This window comes from Lethenteron reissneri, chromosome 51, assembly GCF_015708825.2.
Source record: "Lethenteron reissneri isolate LAM-NWPU_2019-01 chromosome 51, ASM1570882v1, whole genome shotgun sequence".
Classification (NCBI taxonomy): domain Eukaryota; kingdom Metazoa; phylum Chordata; class Hyperoartia; order Petromyzontiformes; family Petromyzontidae; genus Lethenteron; species Lethenteron reissneri.
In genome coordinates, this window is record NC_083829.1 from 12,359,884 (window position 1) to 12,368,620 (window position 8,737).

An 8,737-nucleotide genomic window follows, 5' to 3' on the forward strand; every position below is an offset into this window, starting at 1 on the left:
ACATGTGGGGGCAAGATGAACTAATTGCATTCGTACCGAGACATTTGTAACCTTTTGCCGTAAGCTGGCCCCTGTACTCATTCTCTGCAGTGTCGAAGTGTTTTGTCTTCGTTTTGCTGCTGCTGCTGGTGCCTTGCTCACACCACGGATCTCCCATGTAAAATAACCCGTGCAACTGGCTAAACGGGGTCATCCGTGTCGCAAATCAAATTAAAATTCACCGTAAGAGCGGTGTTTGTTTTTTGCGAATTCAAGAATGCGATGGGCATTTGTGCGGCCGACAATTTTGGGATGGGGTGGGGTGGGGGGGAAACAGGAAGTGAACTCACAAAGGATGGGGGGTTGGACAGGAAGTGACCTCACAAGGGATTGGGGGCGTGGCTTGGCAGAGATTATGGAGCATGAATTTCCATTGCAAGGCGACACAGTGCGGTATGGGCGCCGAGGTGGTGAGATGTTAACTACCTTGCCTGTTGTGCAGGTGGTCGTGGGCTCGATCCCGACCCTGACACCTGCTATAGATATTTGGAGTTTGCGCTGTCTCTCTCATCATCATCACAATTGCGAGATGTTAACTACCTCGCCTGGTATACAGGAGATCGTGGGTTCGATCCTGACCCGGACGCCTGCTGTATATTTGGAGTTTGCCTGTCTCTTTCTCCGTGGTTGCGTGGATTTTTCTCCGGGTTCTCTGGTATTTCCCTCCACATTTAGAATCGATGTGCGTTTAGAGTATTTGGCTACTAAAATTTTTTCACGTGATGATAAGTCACTTCTGTGGCCAGGTCGCTTCTGAAAAAGAGCAATACAGTTCAGTGGGCCTTGTACGTATGTACTCTCAACTTCTTTTGCACCGTACTTAGCCAACCGCGCTAATCGGAGGTGTTTTACCTGGTAAAATAAAAACAACAGTTTAAATTTTGATTTAAAGCTTTCGTGACTGTAGGGATTCATCTTCTTGGTTCTTTCGGTAAAGTCACGTAGAAGGGAAATAAAATAATATAAAACAATAAAAATGTTCTTGCTGTGGACTTCACACCTGATGATGATTGCTTGTGTTGCAGTCGAAACGTCGTGAGAATTTTTATTGTTTTATATTATTTTATTTCCCTTCTACGTGACTTTACCGAAAGAACCAAGAATATGCTTTATTGTTGTTTAGTTTGTTGTTTCTTTAAATAACTGTGTGTTGTTGTTTAATTTGTTGTCCTACCCCGCACCTCCGACTAGCACGGTTGGCTACGTACGGCGCGAAAGAAATTCAACATTTCTTTTACATACCATTCCCTACACTGTTAAACTGCTGCTATTTTGCTTTCGAATATTTTTCTTGTTCGAATCCAGTGATGCCAACTATTGTAATGCAATGGATTGTTGCGGTTTTTGTTGTTCAGGCCGAGCGAAGTGCCATGATGTCGGCCCCATAGCTCCCCACCGAGATGTCCCTGTCTGGTATCAGTGAGCATCATCGGTTTGGGTTTGGGGGTATCTCGACGCGGTGCTGGGAGAAAGGGGACATTGGGCCTCAGTTGCCGTTCATTCGCTGTGCAGTCGGAGTGGCCTTAGAACTGACCACTGAAAATACAGAGTACAGAATACAGAGCCGGAAATTATTTTTGTCAAAATGTCAAAAGTAAAAAGTCATGCCGATCATTGTGGAAAAGTCAATCCTCAGTGTCAGTTTGTATTTCGTTTCCCCCGTTGAAGCCATCGTTTCATCATACAGCACTGTAATGTTGCACTAGAGGACACATTTTCCACTATTTATTAATAAGTGCTGGAACTAATCCTCCACACTATCGGGGTTTAATTTAATCTCCACAAATTCCTGGAGAAACATGAGTCAGAGGAGAGCTTCCAGCAGGTGAGTGCGATATAGATCCAATGAATTCCGCGTGAAAACCTTTCAAACCCCAGCTCAGTGACACCCAGAGACATCGTACCTCGATGCGCATAATCTCTCGCACGACGATTGTGCAAAAAATAAATATTCCACGTCTTACTTCAAGGAAAACCACAATCCAAAATAAAATATAATCTGTAGCTGTTTTTGAGTAAATGCATGCTTATGCTACGTGCGGTATTACTGTGTGGCTTTATTTCTGAGTAAAAACAATTGAAAATCACAGCCATGTGACTCGGGGTCACCACATATCCAAGTTTTAACCCCGGACAAGTCTGGAACGCGGCATGTGTTTTTGGTGGCACAAATAGATTCGTATTCAGATCCGGTACCGATATTGCGTTGAACTTAATTTCAGATAATTGTCATCTGTGTTCGGGTGAATGGAATGGGATTGTACCGAGCTCTGGTACCCACTGCCGTTGCGTAGAACTTTATCGCAGTCGACTTGATCATTATAGACCTTCAAGTTCAAGTGCATGTATTAGGTGTAGCCCTGTGAGCCATTCGGCTCTTGAATCGGGTGCAACCGCAACAAACAAAAAACAAAAACATGAACAAAAACATCTTAAAGTGACTATGTGACTAAGTGCAAACAGAAAATGTGACTAAGTGCAAACAGAAAATCCAAGACCTCGGCTGACTGAGAAACATGTACAGGTTTGGTCTGCGGTGGCAAAGGTGGCGGTCCCACGTCTGACTTGCGGCACGCCACTACGACAACGCCGTGGTGCCCTCTAAGCGGCACCGCGCACCGCTGGAACGCGTTCACAACGCCGTGCGCGGGATTGGGCAGCCTCTTACCCAGGCCGACATCACGGCCACGTGGTGCTTGATGGGAGCCACGCCACGTGAGGCTATGGGGCAGCCAAGGGCACGTGGGATCACCCCCCATTGCACGTCGTGCGTGGCCACACGCGTTAGAAATCCTTTCACCCGCCCCTGTCTCGGTGTTCTCCTGCCGTTCCACTGCGTTGCTTTGCGTTGCGGGCCCGACGAATCGCTTCGGTGCTGCCGTTCCGGCTGACGATCTGGCGGAGATGCGAGGAGGGTGTTTTGCGATCGAGATGGGCAGCCGGTCACAGGCAGAGGAGCAGGGAGGGGAGGGGTAGGCCTTCAGGTGCGACTTGAAAAGGGAGAGAGAGTTGTCAGAGTCTCGGGCCAGGGTAAGGAGGGTTCCCGACCCGAGGAGCAGCAGAGGAGAAGGACAAGGCACAAGCAACACCCTCCCCCCCCCCCCCCCCCACAGCCTGTAACAGACTGTAGGGCAAGTGCTGTTAGCGAGCAGCACCTATGAAGGCCGGCACGGCACACGAGGGGGTGGGTGGCCAGCACCACACCCCAACCGCTTTTGTCTCCCCAGTGGCGATGTTTGTACATCACACCAGGTACTCATTAAAGGCTGAGTCGACCTAGGGGAGGCCCAGGACCGGTTCAGATAATCGTCGCCGGTGTTCGTCATGAGCGGGAATCGAATTCGGGTCGCCGGGTTCGTAGTGCGCTCACTAACCACCACACTAACGCGAACAAATCTCGACTCAAAACGCATCTGTTTAAAATGGCTTTCTCTCTCTCGGTAAAGTCACGTAGGTAAAAAATTTAAATTAATAAAATAAAAATCACGACGTTTCGGAGGCAACACAAGCTTCCGTCTTGTGTTGCATCCGAAACGTCATGATTTTTATTTTATTTTTATTTTACTTTTATTAATTCAATTTTTTTTACCTACGTGACTTTACCGAAAAAACCTAAGAATATGAATCCTTGCAGTCACGAAAGCTTCAAATCTAGGACCTTTATACATTTAAATTGTTATATTAAACCACACAACACACACAAAACCAACTGCGAATATCTGTACAATTTGCATCTGCGATGTACCGATTGTATCCCGAGTAAAGCCAACTGGCAGATCTCTCCCTGTGTGGATCCCAGCGTACAGATGGGGGATTTAAAATCCGTAACGTTGACACTTGTCCTGTAGGAGGGAGACATGATCTGGGAGGTGACTCGCCCAGATTTTAATTCACACTTGCTGATTGAAACTGCTTGGATTTTGAACCGCGGTCGTTCTGAATGCAGTTTTGATAATTAAATAACACCCAAATGTTTTTTTATCTTCTTGGTTCTTTCGGTAAAGTCACGTACCTGAGGATGGCTGCTTGCGTTGTGGCCGAAACGTCGTGAGAATTATTTAATTATGTTTTATTTTTATTATTTTATTACTTCCCTTCTACGTGACTTTACCCAAATGTTTTTGTTTTGGGGTTGCGTGTCTTCCCGATGTTAACGTGGTCCCTTCGCCATGTGCTCACACCGCTACGCATTCAGGACATCCCGCATTTGAGGGTTGTTCAGACTACACTTTTCTTTTTGACATCGGACACATGCCAGCGGACGGGATGAGCCTTCCCACGTTTGATTCCACCGCCAAAGCTCCTGGCAGCCATCGCGGTGCGTTCAAGTCAGTTTGTGGCCGGAAGTCGAGTAAGAATGTGTCTCCTCCACTCACACGGGAGGCTTTTTCCCCAAGTTGTTTACCTTTTATCTTTGTCTCCATAGAGACGATGGGCTGATTAGACACACTTACTGGGATTTGAACGCGCAATCTTCCAATCGTAAGTCGATTGTTTTTGTTTTTTAACCAAATCGCCACGAGTGGGAAAGTCCGGCCTTACAAATCACGTTCAATGAGGAACATTCCTTATGAACGTATTACTTTCGTTGGGTAGAACACTTACAGGACCTCATTTATTAAACATCAAGTCGAGGTGTGTCACGGTGGGATTATGCAACGAGCGGTTAAAAAAAAGTCAAGAAATTATAAAGCGGCCTCCGGTAAAAAAATAAAAATGCCCTAATGCGTGCATTGCCCTTGTACTGTTCACCTGTTGGGGTTGTTCTTGGTGTGACACTGGTTGTGAGACTGGGCCATCAAGGACATTGCAATGTATTTTAAAACACGGCATTGCCTTTGATAATTATCAGAGCATGTTTATTTGCATGTTCACCACAAGTCCCGCGTGTGATTAACGCGGGGACTTTATTCCTTGTAAAAAGGTTTCTATTTGGTGTTTAAACATCTGAACACAACTCCTGTTTTATTGCCAGAAAAAAGGCTAACAGCTATTCTTATTTTATATACTTTGATACTTGGAAAAAAAGGTCCCATCGTATAGCTGCTCACCCCGAGCTATAATTGTCCTGATGCGTGCATTGCCCTTGTACTGTTTATCTTTTGGGGTTGTTCTTTGGTGTGACACTGGTGGTGAGACTGGGCCCTAAAGAAGGCTGGCTCTAGTGTAGGCCAATCAGTTTCAAAGACAATGCCACCGATTACCAAAGCGTGTTTGTTTGCATGTTCGCCACAAGTACCGTGTGCGGTTAATGTAGACATGATTCCTTGCAAAAGGGTTTCCATTTGATTGTTTAAACATCTGAACATAACTCTAGGTTTAATTGCCAGAAAGGGGTTAAACCCCCGAGTCTTGTAGTGGTTTCAGCCTCCGGTACTCTCGGTCAACGTCGTCGCAGTTGTGCACCGAGAATCAATCCCGAGACACTTAAACATTAACAAAGAGCATCTGCGTGATGAGCGCGCGCTAATCAACAAAAATAAAATAACCTTCGTCAGCGAGCGCGCACCCACGGGCAGCGACGAAAGCATCGCGAACGCTCCGCGTCGTGAACGCTTCGCTCTGCGGACGGCGTGTGGAACATCTTCGGCGGCTAGAAACATTGAGGTTAGGCCTGCCTACGATCCATCCTAGGTTTAACCTGCAGGCTGGATTGTGTGAGGAGCTCACAAATCCTTGAAAGATCTGGACAAAGTCCCATCGGTGAGCTCCTCCGGCAGGCAAGGCTGCGTTGGCTGGGTCATGTAGCCCGCATGCCCAGTCACCGCATGCCGAAACAGCTTTTGTTCGGCCGGATACAGGGGGCTAAACGGGCGCAGTACGGGCTAGAGAAGAGATGGAGTGATGTGGTACAGGAGGACGTGGAGCTGAGTGGACTTGCCAATGACTGGTACCATCGGTGTTAAGATCGGCTTCTGTGGAGGAGGCTCGTGAAGGACGCTACTGGGCAGTTGGAGGCAGTCGCCCTCCAGCAACAACGGAGGACAGAAGAGCGATGCTCACAACAACGAGCGGAGCGCCGGGTGGCTAAAGCACAGCAATTTGGCATAGTAGGGGGCACAGGTGGTGCATCAGCCAGTCGTCTCAGTCAGTCGACCCGTAGCACCTGGGTCTGCCCCGTGACCTCTTGCCAGCGGGCGTCCGACACTTCACGTGGCCTCAACGTGCACATAGCCTGGCACAATTGCCGTGGGGACGTCACGTCCACTTAGTGGCGAATGGCGGTTGTTGTTGTTGTGTCGGTTTTGCGCGCTCCGCCAAGCCAACATCTAAAGTGAATTGTCTTGCACTGAGCGAAATCTTGTCAACGAGAGCCCTGGGAAGAGTGAGCGATGGTGGAGGTGGGTGGGGGGAGTTTCAAAGTCGAGCGGTGCAATGGAGGAAGCAGAGAGAGGGACATGTTCCGCGCTGTGTACAGCTGCTGTGGTGCAAACGGGTTTTGATTCCTTACCCGTACTCGTACCCGGCCGCACCAGGGTCGCAAACGGGTACCCGTACCCGGCCGTACCCGTACCCTACCTTGTGTTGCAGTCGAAACGTCGTGAGAATTTTATAGTTTTATATTTTTATTATTTTATTATTACCCTTCTACGTGACTTTACCGAAAGAACCAAGAGAATGAATCCCTGCAGTCACGAAAGCTTTAAATCGAAATTGTATCCTTATTTATATAGCGCGGTAGATGGACGGATGAACGAATGATTAATGTCCGTGTATTTAATTATCATCTTGCTTTAGTTTTAGTTTTGTGTGTACAATAATGGTAGAAAGGTCCCAAGTTCCTGATACCGAAACTGGCGATAATCGACTGTCCCATATCGAGGTACGTGCCGCCTTGTATGCGATGCATTTTGATTTTACGAAGAAAAGAAACAGAGCAAGCAAACTAATATGCCGGCGGATAAAGTTGCAAATACATGTTATGAATTGAATGGTAATGGAAGAGGGCCAACGAGACAGGATGCCAGCCTGGTGCGCCTGCTCTGCTTGAGGGCACATTTGCTAATTGTTTATCGCAGCTTTGTATCTGGCAAGTGATTTTAAAATAGCGATAGTGGCACCAGGGTCGCCAGGGTGACCAGATGTTAGCTACCTCGCCCGGTGTGCAGGAGGTCGTGGGTTCAAGTCCGACCCTTACGGCTGCTATAATTTTGCATGTTCTCACCTCGTGGTCGCGTGGATTTTTCTCCGGGTCCTCCGGTCTTTCCCTCCACATTCAGAATCAACGTGCGTTTAGAGTATTTGGCTGCTATAAATTTCCACGTGATAAGCCACTTCGTTGAGCTATCATTTGTTGCCAAGTCGCTTCATAGCTCAGTGGGCCTTACCTGGTAAAATAAAATTAGAACGTTTAGTTGAGCTCGAATGTTGCTCTCTCTCTCAAGCTAAGAGACTGCTGCTCGGCAGTTAAGGTAAATCCACAGTGGATAGTAAATGTTTAGAAAAGTGCTGAAATTAGCGATCAAGGTTGACATGACCGGCAGACTAATGTCATCTGTCGCAATTCTTCATAGCGTGATGCGAGGGTGAATGAAGACTGCATGTCAAGGAGGCCACTACATTCAGAATAATGTTTAAAAAATTCATATTTGGTTTTGTGTAGCGTTGTGGGGCATGCAAACTGCATCTCACAGTTGCCGAGGAATCGTGGACAAATCTGCAAGGAAGTAAGCCAGGCCGTGAGCCGGTGATACCCACAATTGTCCAGGCTCTGCAGTCCTCTTCATACTCGGATGTTTCAAGGCAATTAATGAGTGTTTATACAACTCACGCGTACGACGGAGCAACGCTCTGTCCCATGCAGAAGGGACGGGTGATATTAGCCCGTGCCTTTCTGCTCTGCATTGTCTCGGCACGGCAGGGTATGGCCTCCTCCTTGATGCTCACAGGAAAAGAGTTTCGCAACATCTGTGCTATCAGCCAACCCTCGCTGCAGCCTTCGCTGTGCTGGATGACAGACGTGCCTCGGTCATCACTGCTCCGGCTGTATAAGTGTGTTTAGCCTTGCTGATTTTATGTTTCTAAAAGTGCAAGATTGAATCGACTGTGGTCACATGTGCCAGTGACATCGACCGTGTATGGAGTTGGGTCAGAGGTCAGGAGTAGACCGGCGTTACTGGATTTTAGAGGTGTAAAAAAAATAGCTTCTTTTCTCACAGACATTGACTGCACGGTGAATATAATCGGATGCTCCGATCGCCACCATCAGTCACGATGTATCCAACTGATGGATGAATGATTCCGAGCCATCGCCATTTCTCACTGTCGCGTGACGTTACAATCCTTTGCCGCATCTACAAACGAGTTGAGTTCATCACTCCGTCTCCGCGGCGGACGTGATTTACTCTGCTCATGAATTTTGTTGCTACTTGATTAGACTGCCGCACGATGTACGTGCTCTGTGCGGTTTCGTCACTGAGAGGTGCTGTGCATTGGCACACAGGTATCCATTCGCAAGGGGTGGAACTAAGCGGGAGACATTTGGTCTCTGACTGTAATAATGAACTAAACTGCAAACGAACCCATTTTATTTCATTTCACCAGGTATTTATTTTACCCACTGAGCTACGTAGCTCTTTTTCAGAAGCGACTTGGTCACAGATGATAGTTTAACGAAGTGGCTTATCATATGGAAATTTATAGCAGCCAAATATGTACTCTAAATGCACGTTGCTTCTAAATTTGGAGGGAATAACTA